The sequence below is a fragment of the Sander vitreus genome, chromosome 6, assembly GCF_031162955.1.
Source record: "Sander vitreus isolate 19-12246 chromosome 6, sanVit1, whole genome shotgun sequence".
Lineage (NCBI taxonomy): Eukaryota > Metazoa > Chordata > Actinopteri > Perciformes > Percidae > Sander > Sander vitreus.
In genome coordinates this window covers 29,880,543-29,891,600 of record NC_135860.1, presented here as the reverse complement: position 1 = coordinate 29,891,600, position 11,058 = coordinate 29,880,543, and the positions used below count along the sequence as shown (strand labels likewise).

Genomic DNA, 11,058 nt, shown 5'->3' with positions numbered 1-11,058 from the left:
ACTCACTTAATCAGGAATAATGTGATTCACGTCAGCCATATGTTTCTCATGAAGTTGAATCTTGAGGAATGTGGACTTTGGTGAGAAGCTGCTATGATTTGTGAGGTGTGTGTGTGTGTGTGTGTGTGTGTGTGTGTGTGTGTGTGTGTGTGTGTGTGTGTGTGTGTGTGTGGTGGAAATACAACAGGGGGATGGGATCCTGCAGGGGGATTTCCCCAACCACGATGCACCCAACCTGTTTACCTACAACAGGTCCCTCCTCCCTTTTTCACAGTTATACACCCACTTACTAAGCCATGTGTTTTAAATGGAGTGTATGCCTATTTCCATGTTTGTGCACAAGCATGCATGCATGCAGCATTTGCTCTTGGCAGCTTACAATGTATATGGCCAAATATCTACACGTTTCCCAGGCTTTTGGGCCAAGCCTAGTCCCCACAGTGCGACCCCTGACACATGGGTCCCAGCCCATTTTGAGCTCATATAGGATGAGGCAATGCAGGACCTGGGGAGGTTAGCAGTGAGCAGACACTAGTCAGAGTGAGGACAGGCTCCCTCTTTCTCTCTGTCTCACCTCTCTCTCTTTCTTTTGCACATACAGAAAATACATCGCCTCGCTGACAGAGTTAGTTGGATTGGGACCCTGTCCTCCTCTTCCAGCAGAGGGTCAACACTGGACCACACAGAGAGAGAGAGAGAGAGAGAGAGAGAGAGAGAGAGGCTGTGAGTGAGTGAGGGAGTGGTGGTGATGATGAGACCTTGCCTGCTTGCCACACGCCTCACTCGACTCCAAATCAGAGCCTGGACTGCAGCGGTCCTCTGAGCTGCAGGGACGTCTCTGTTAAAGTCTCTCGGATGCTAATGGCTTCCCCAGCTCCACCGCTGAGCTGCAGGGACAGTCTGAGACTCAGCTAAACTAGGACAGAGCATCCAGGGTAAAAGAGTAGTGCAATGATGATTTTTTTTTGCCCCATGGTAATCAGGTTAAAGATGTTCACATAATTCAAGTTTTCCTTTTCACTACTTTTAGTTTATAACTCACTTTAGTAATTTACTCAGCAAGCTAGTGAACAAAGGCCCACTGATCCTGTCATGATCAGCTAAACCTCCTTCTGCCACATTTAATTATTATTGTTCAGTGTCTGAATTGGTCCCAAAAAAGTGCCAGTACTGTACAAAAGGCCGTCTATCAGGAGTGATTGTGAGTGCATGTCGGAGGATAGCGCGGACACGCGCATAACACCGCGAGCGGGCGCGCGCGCCACACGGAGAAAAAAGTGAGAGAAGGAAAAAAGAGACGGTGTGTGCGTCCAGAGGATAATCTGTTGAGCTCTCGTGTGTGCGTCTTTGAGAACTGTAAGTCCCATAACTTATGTTGTCAGCTCATTTGAGCATGTTGTTGTATTGTCTGTAGTTCTTCCCAATTTAAAGTCAGTTAGCTGGTGATTTTGATGTTTGTGTTATTCACCTGTTAGCTAGTTTGCACCTGGCTGTTGATTTATAATGCCGATTGTTGGAAGCCCTTGCTCACGTTTGTATTTAGTTACATTATTGTATTATTATTGTATTGTATTATGCTGCAGTAGTTACATTGCATTGATATAGTGTGATTAATAGTGAGTTTGTTGTTGTTGTTGTTGTTGTTTGCTAGCCTATATGTATAGTTCCTATGCATTGTGTATGGTGGCCTTTACAGTGTTATTTATTTCTTTGCAGAACCACACACAACCACACAGCCATAACAGAGCTACCCACGCCCATGTTTGTACTGTTGCTTTATGTAATAAAGCGTCAAAAGAGAGACGTTGTCTCCGTCCGTGTTTTACAGACACACCTGTGTAACCCATGTTAAAATATGACATAAGTAAGAATAAATAGTTTAAAAGCTGCATAAATAAGTTTGGAAGTTAAAAGTGATTCATTTGATGTAAGTTAATTCATCAGAGTTAATTAAAAATGTTAATACAACAATAATTTAATGTTTAAGATTAAAAGTATGCTGACAGAAAATTCATGTCGCTGCCCCTTTAAGGGACTAGTGACGCTAGACGCAGCACCTTAGTGACGCTGCAGCAGAGAGCAGAGGAGAAAGCGGTGGTTAATAAGCAGAGAAAAGAGTGGAAAAGTTGATTTTGCAGTTGAAAAACATAACTTACCTGGTCGGGAACTGACGGGGATTTTATGAGAACTAAGCCACACCAGTTTTGGTGAGTTTTGTGTTGTTTTCTCGCATTCTTGCCGTGTTGTACTTTTTTTTTCTCTGGCGGAGAGCTAACGCTAAAATCTGCTGTTTACAAGGAAATGCTTCGTCATAAACTGTTTACCAGTTAATATTTTGGGTTTATGAAGACTGTGAATGTTATAAAAGTGAATGTATGCTGTGTAAATGAAAGATGTGTGCAGTAGTTTGTGGGAAACGGAGCCGTGAGTTAAAAGAGACCGCCCCGCCGCCACTTTTTAGGTGAAAAAGCACCGTAGCAGTAACATTACAACAACAACATTTATTTGTGTAATTTGAGGATTTAAAAAGAGATTTATTGTGCTTATGACCTGTTACACAGGTCAGGTTTTTTGCCTGGTTTGAAGCTCAGTCGGAGCGAGGATTGGTCTGCAGTGTACGGGCGTGCACGTGCACAGACGGGATTCAAGATGGCGAGCCAGACCCAGACCTTCGACTCATCTTCTCCATCGCATCAGTGAGGAAATCTTCTGCGTATGGTGACTCGCTGCCAGAGTGGTAGGGGTATCAGGATTGGTTTTGAACTGAACTGGGAACCGATTGAATTATTATCTTTGGGCTGAATCGAACTGAAACTTTTCATTGAACTGAATAATTTAACTCACATTTGGACTTGAACTTGAATTTAAGGTGTTATACTTTTATTTTCATATTGAGTTCATATTTTTTAATGTGATTTGAAATGATAGTGGTCCACTTTGATTTGATTGTGTAATTGAAGGTATTCTCTTACCTGTAAAAGAAAGAGAGTTAACTCAGGAAGAAAAAAATAGGAATTCTAAAATAGGTGCATCCTAGGAAAAAGAGACTGGTCTAACTTAGATTAGTTTGACTAAAACAACTTAGGTGAACTAAAGAACAAAAAGAGAGTGAAATACCTTTTCATTAATTACACTTACCTCAATATTAAGAACCTGCAGGGTATTTTTGTTTTGCGTACTGTATTTTATATGTGTGTTTTGCATTCAGTAAATTGCCGGCCCTTTGTATTTAAAGCAACGGTCTCTGGTGTAATTATTTTTTTTGCTCCCCACTCCTTAGAACCTAGAACTGGTCCAGTGGCACAGTAAGTGGTGTGATACCGGTGCTACACCTGGGTCGAAGTTGGAAACCAGAATTTTTTAGCTTTAAATACAGTCCTACACTAGTCCTCACTAACATTGAGGTCCTTCGAGCCGGATTCTAAGCTTTATGCCAGGATAAAGATGGAACAGTACAGCAGTGGCGCTCGTCCTAAGAAGGATAGACAGCCACCATGTCATCTGGATGACTACGAAGTGGACTTTCAAAGCCACAGACCACAAGCTACACGTTACTTAAGCACAGTACAGTACGAACATGGGCGAGAAGAGGATGGGTATCAGCCACTGGAGGGAGCAGCCAAGATGACCTCTCTCACCCCTCATTACTCCAACCCTTATCCACTCAGGTGGAATATGAATTCACTCACTCAAAGATGACATGAAGATTATGATGGAGACCGTATGCAGCCTCAAGGAAGCAAAGTCAGTTGCAGTTAGTTACACCCCCATAAGGTCAGTTCCAGGTGAGTGGCCCAACTACATTCCTCCATCTGTCCACATCATCCCCTCAGCAGAAGAGGAGTGGCCTGAACCACCACCACCACCCTGGCCTGAGTCTGAACAGCCCCAAAGAGATGTGGTCGACCACCTGGACAAGGTAATACACGAGATCCAGGGCATCAGGCTCAATACCATGTTCGGTGGTGCAACCCAGAGCAGACCATCTACCAGGAGTGCACTGCCCCCTAACAGGGACCCTCCACCACAATTAGACCTACCCCATTAGGAGCCAGGTTATGTGCAGCCTCAACATCACCTTCCACAGTCCAGCTCCACACCAATTCTGCACTATCCAGGTCCGCGGACTCATGTGCCTATAGCACATTGGGCTCCCTCGCAACTGCCGATTCCCAGAGCTTCACCTGCACCGATGCTTAGGCCAGAAGAGCCATCCTATGGGCAGGCCTACAGGGAACCCCCTCGAGCAGAGTTTGCCTATAGGGGACCCAGGCCTACTTTGCCAGACTTCAGCCAGCGAGACCCAAGTCAGTTCGCCCGATTAAAAATTGCTCTAGAAAACCTGTTGCCACCTGATGCAACAGAGCTCTTCAAGTACCAGGTCCTCACTGACCACCTCAAGCTAGAAGAGGCGTGTCTGGTAGCAGATTCATACCTCAACTACACCACTCCATAGTCAGACACCATGGCAGCTCTGAATGAGAGGTTTGGGCAGCCGTATCAGGTTGCACTGAAGAGGATAGCCAGTGTCATGGATTCACCTGACGTCCGACGTGGTGACGCAGTTGCCTTTGAGAGGTTTGCTCTGCAGGTCCAGTCATTGGTGGGAATGTTGATGACCCTGGGTCCAGAAGGTGAGAGTGAGCAGAAATGTGGGTCTCATGTAGCACGCCTACTCAGTAAGCTGCCTCTGGAGATGAGGTCGGACTTTCGGCGCTGTATGTTCCACAACCCAGGTGCCACGTACACACTCCAGGACTTCACCAATTGGTTTCAGTACGAGTCTCGTTGTCAAGACTTTGACAGCCACTCGCCTTGCAAGGGGCAGAAAGAGAACCAGGGACAGAAGTCAGAGGGACGGCATGGAAGGCGTACTACGTCTGTTTTCCATGGCGCTAGAGATGACCACGAAAAGGGAGCTGCACCCTCTGCTTCTTCGGAGAAGAGGGACACTAAAGCCAAGGCGTATTGTCCCTACTGCGACAACAACGCGCATTACCTCAACCAGTGCTCAGCGATCCAGACCCTCACTAAGTCCCAAATCACTGAGTGGATACGGTCAAAAAACAAGTGCTGGCGCTGTGGAAGGTCCCATCAGGCAGCACAGTGTACGCTCAAGAAGCTCTGTGGTCTTTGTTAAGGAAAACATTTGCAAGTCCTTCATGAGGTCAACAGTAGCACACCAAAGGAGGAGCCAACAGAAAAGAGTTGCCTCATAAACAAAGCTACTGAAGTACTCTATCTTGATCGACCGATCGACTGCAACCGGGTGCTACTGAAGGTCATCAGAGTGATCCTGCATAACGGTAAGCGCACCCTGGACACCTATGCCACGTTAGATGACGGGTCCTAGCGCACAATGCTCCTTCCAGCAGCAGCAGAGAAGCTTGGACTGAAGGGAGTAGTTGAAGATCTCACACTCAGAACCATCAGGCAGGATGTCCAAACTCTCCATGGGGCCTCTGTATCATTCCGTGTCTCCCCCGCCTCTCAGCCCAAGAACAGTTTCCGCATTAACAGAGCCTTCACAGCAGCTCGCCTAGGATTGGCGGATCAATCCTATCCAATAGCCAGTCTGCAGAAGAGGTATAAGCACCTGGCAGGTCTCTCCCTTCAGCAGTTCGAGAACACCAGCCCACTCCTTATTGGTGCAGATCATTCACATCTCATCACCCCCATAGAGCCAGTGAAGCTTGGTCCTCCAGGTGGACCAGTTGCCATCCGAACCAGACTGGGGTGGACGCTACAAGGCCCGGCACGATTAGTAGAGCAACATTTACGGTCGCAACAGTGCCTTCTAACGGCCACTGTACCTTCCAATATGGAGCTCTTCCAGAACGTTGAGAAGCTCTGGCAGCTTGACGTGCTGCCATACAGAAAGGAGAAAGTGGTGACCCGGTCAAGGCAGGACCAAGAGGCAGTCAATCTGCTTGAAGAGAAGACTATGCCTGTGGAGGTGGAAGGAGTACTCCGCTACGCCACACCACTACTCCGTAAGAAGGACATGCCCCACTTCCATGCTCCTAAAGAGGCAGTAATGCCGAGCCTCCGAAGTACAGAGAGACGGTTAGCCAAGGATCCTGATCGGGCTACAGCCTATAACGCAGAGATACAGAAGTTAGTTCAGGCAGGCTCCGTAATCAAGCTAGACTCCAGTGTGCTCACCCAAGACAGAGAATCGTGGTACATCCCGCACCACATGGTGAGCCACAATGGGAAGAACCGTGTTGTGTTTAATTGCTCATACCAGTTCAAAGGCCTGAACCTAAATGCGTCCCTCCTGCCTGGACCGACCCTAGGTGCATCACAAGCTACAGGCTCTACTAGCCTCCGGAGGGTTCCTGCTGCGCCAGTGGGCAAGTAATGTTTCCAGCGTAGTCAACCACCTGCCAAAGGAGGCCAGATCAGACAGCCTTGAGCTCTGGCTTACTCAAGAGGGAGCAGATGCTCCAGAATCGACCCTCGGGCTCAGTTGGCACTTCCAGTCCGACACCTTAGGATACAAGCGCAGGCCTGTGGACTACGGATTGCCCACTATGCGGAATGTGAAGAACAGGGAATGGGATGATCCCCTCCTCCCACAAGAGCTCCTAGATGCCTGGAACGAGTGGGCAGGGGAACTACAGGTCCTACCATCTATCCGCCTGCCTAGGTGCTACAGCCCTGAAGAAGTGGACAGTGCCAGCGTCATACGTGAGGTCCACGTATTCTGCGATGCTTCCGAAAGAGCATATGGGGCTGTAGCCTACTTGCGAACAGAGGACAATCAGGGCAAGACCTACCTGGCATTCCTTTTGGCAAGATCCAGAGTAGCACCCAAACGTCTCCTGTCTATGCCGAGACTGGAGTTGTGTGCAGCTGTGGTAGGAGCCCAGATCGCCACAGTGTTCAAAGGGAGCTCACATTGAAGATCAGTCAGATCACCCTGTGGACTGATTCCACAACTGTCCTGCCGCTTTAAAGTCTTTGTCGGCACAAGGGTGGCTGAGATCCAAGAGCTCACTGACCTCCGTGCATGGCGTTACGTGGATTCAGCGAGGAATCCTGCAGATGACATCACAAGAGGAAAGACATTGGGAGATCTTGCGAAACCAAATAGGTGGAGTCAAGGCCCACCATTCCTGCTCTGTGCCCCAGACACCTGGCCCATGAAACCGACCACTTCAGCTGAGGAAGAGGTATCAGAACTCCGTAAGTCAACTTTCTGCGGAGTCGCATCCACAACACTAGAGCCTCAAGTTCCAGATGCAGACAAGTGTAAAACCTGGAGGGAGCTCGTCAATAATACAGCGCGGGAGCTTGACGGGGCGGCGGACCAGCACAGTAGTCCTACTGCCACAGACTACCAGAAAGCAGAGACCACCCTCATCTTCCGAAATCTATCTTCCAAAGGGATAGCTTCCCAGAAGAGCTGCTTCTCTTGAGAGCTGGTAAGCCCGTCCCATCTGGTAGTCGACTGCTTACCTTGTCCCCAGAGTTTGACGAGTCACAAGACATCATTCGAGTAGGCGGCAGACTACAACGATCTGAAGACCTGGAGCATGCCACCTTGCATCCCATCATTCTAGATCCTAGTCACCCTGCAGTCAAACTTCTGATAAAGGATTATGACAGTTGACTGCGTCACCCTGGCCCAGAGAGGGTGTTTGCAGAAATAAGGCGCACATTTTGGATCCTCAGAGGGCGTGAGGCTATCCGTCATCACCAGCACACCTGCAATGAGTGTCATCGATGGAAGTCCAGACCGGTGATTCCTAAGATGGCTGACCTACCGGCAGCCCGCCTGCGCCTATTTAAGCCAGCCTTCTACTCCACTGGCATGGACTGTTTTGGACCATTCCAGGTCAAAGTGGGGTGGTGTCTCGAGAAGAGATGGGGCATAATCTTTAAGTGCCTCACCACCCGGGCTGTGCACTTAGATCTCCTTACCAACATTGATGCATACTCCTTTCTGATGGCCCTGAGGAGGTTCATTGTCCGCAGAGGGACTCCAGCTGAGTTGTTTTCAGAACATGGGACGAATTTCAGAGGAGGAGAGAAGGAGCTGCGAGAGCCCTTTTCAGCACTGTCCCCCAAGCTAAGGCAGAGCCTTGCCAAGGAGAAGATCGCCTTTAACTTCAACCCACCGGTAGCACCACATTTTGGAGGCATCTGGGAGAGGGAGATCCGCTCAGTCAAACAGGCACTCTACACCACCACTGTGGGTGCATAGGCACAGGCTGAAGAGGTGCTTAGAACGGTGCTCATAGAAGTGGAAGGCATTTTAAATTCCAAACACTTGGGTTATGTATCATCCAACATTGTAGATCTGGACCCTGCGACCCCAAGTGTCCTGTTGATGGGGCGGCCTGACGGATCCCTTCCTCAAGTGGTATATCCAGATACAGAGCTCCTCAGCCGACGCAGGTGGAGACACTCTCAGATCTTGACAGATCACTTCTGGTCAAGCTTTATTAGGCACTATCTACCCAGCCTGCAAACCCGCCAGAAGTGGCACGCCGTCAGGGACAACCTCACCGAGGATCTACCGAGGTAGATCCCCAGCTACCGAGGGCACTCTGGCCTATCGGATGAGTGGTCAAGGTGCACACCAGTGGAGATGGTCATGTGAGGTCTGCTGATGTGAAGATAAAGGATAAGATCTACACCAGGCCCGTGGCCCAGCTGATTGTCCTCCCCGCTATACCAGATGATGAGGACCAACCCAACGCCACCTACAGTGGATAGCCTTTCGTAGGTTCAAATAGCTTCCGCTATTTGGGAGTGGCTGTACAAAAGGCCGTCTATCAGGAGTGATTGTGAGTGCATGTTGGAGGATAGCGCGGACACGCGCATAACACCGCGAGCGGGCGCGCGCGCCACATGGAGAAAAAAAGTGAGAGAAGGAAACTAGAGACTGTGTGCGTCCAGAGGATAATCTGTTGAGCTCTTGTGTGTGCGTCTTTGAGAACTGTAAGTCCCATAACTTATGTTGTCAGCTCATTTGAGCATGTTGTTGTATTGTCTGTAGTTCTTGCAAATTTAAAGTCAGTTAGCTGGTGATTTCGATGTTTGTGTTATTCACCTGTTAGCTAGTTTGCACGTGGCTGTGATTTATAATGCTGATTGTTGGAAGTCCTTGCTCACGTTTGTATTTAGCTACATTATTGAAGTTGGAAACCAGAATCAGCTTTAAATACAGTCCTACACTAGTCCTCACTAACAAGTACCCTAATTCAGCAGTTGCATGGCACGGTCATTACATGTGTTTTGGATATATTTACTCCCTTTATTCATACTATATCTTGTAGGTCGACTATTCCATCGATCTAAGGAGCCTGATTCACGAATGTGCGTGTAATCCTATCGCAGGGGCCATGCTAATCTTCTCTGTATCCATTCTAATTTTTCATATGTACTGCCTGAGCAAGCAGCAAGCGGAGCCTGATTTGACTACTAATCTCACAGTCACAGTGTCTGAAAATGTGGTTATGAAACAAAGGATCATTCCATTCGATTTATATGGGGGTGCTGAATGTTTGATTTTACTTAGAATTGCTTGGTTTCTCCAAATAAATCATGCTATACAGTGCTAAGCATAAGTGAATACAACCATGCTAAAGTTGACTAAAAAGAGGATTAACAAATCATCTTTTGGAAATTGATCTTAATGCCTTAATTTAAAAAATGAGGAAAAATCCAACCTTTAAGGACACCAATTTTCTTTGTGAATGAATAATGTATCGTAAAATAAATACATTTTCTTCCTTAAAATACAGGGGGCATAAGTAAGTACACCCCTATGTTATTTCATGGATCCAGGATACTATGCATCATGATAAAGTTCCCTTGGCCTTTGGAATTAAAATAGCCCCCCCCCCCCACATCATCACATCCCCTTCACCATACCTAGAGATTGGCATGGGGTACTTTCCATAAGATCATCTCTCAATGCAAATCAAACCAGCTATTAGGCTAACTGAAATAAAATCATGCCAATCTCTAGGTATGGTTATCATGAAATAACTGACCTTTAAAAATAAAATCTGCCTGCCTCTATGGGAATTTAACATAGGGGTGTACTTACTTATGCCCCCTGTATTTTAAGAAAGAACATTTATTTATTTACGATACCGATTACAATGTCCTTAAAGGTTGGATTTTTCCTGATTCTTTTAATTTAGGCATTAAGATAAATTTCCAAAAGATGATTTTTTATTCCTCTTTTTAGTCAACTTTAGCATGGGTGTATTCACTTATGTTTAGCACTGTATAGCCTGTTTTGGTATAAATATCAGCCTATTAATAATACTGTTAATAACAATTAGAAGTAAGTGTCCACTCATGTGGACAAAAATCAGAAGTGCCGGTACTGGTGAGTACTGGCCCATTTCAGGCACTGTTATGGTTCACATTTGTTGTGTCCCTTGGTGATGCGTTTGTAGACATATTAGCTGAAGCATTCCTAGATTAGCTTCTTTTTTGTCTGCTTCTGTTGACATACTGTACCTTCTGAGAGCTGTGGTAAAGCTCCACTAGATAGCTGATGGGGAAGAACTACCCATTGCTACCAGAGGTCATTGACAGACCAGCTATATTAAGCAGCTTGTCCGATATTCACAAGAGATGCTACCTGCCAATGTTAGCTGTCCCACTTGAGGCAGTAGCTGCAACTAGAATAACGCACCACAATCTTCGACCAAACCCTCGGTAGGGTCGGGTATTGTTTGGATTTTTTCCGATGCTAGTGCTCAAACAATACTTTTAAAACAGTGCCGTGCCTAAACGATGCCTGAACCGATACTTTAAAAAAATATTTTTAAAAAAGGATCACAAAACCACATTAGGCGACATTAAAGAACGGCTTGTTTATCGCTAAGGCTTAAATGATTTATTAAAAATGTATTTATTTCACCAGTAAATCGCTCGTAAACGACAAAAACAACCACTAGATGGGAAATGGGTGTTTTACAATACCTTTGAATGCACCACGAGGCCTACCAGTTTCAAGTAAATTCACCCTTGTCCCGTCTGTGTTGTTTTTCCGACAACGGCAGGCAGTGGCCATATAGTGCAGCT

At 46.7% G+C, this 11,058-nt stretch overlaps 1 non-coding gene across 1 annotated transcript; it reads right to left on the bottom strand.

Annotated features, from left to right (window-relative positions):
* Window positions 1-9,306: 9,306 nt before the first annotated feature.
* LOC144520139 (U6 spliceosomal RNA) lies at window positions 9,307-9,409 on the bottom strand. The gene has a single exon (XR_013502187.1). It is a non-coding gene; the product is annotated as a U6 spliceosomal RNA (small nuclear RNA).
* Window positions 9,410-11,058: the final 1,649 nt, after the last annotated feature.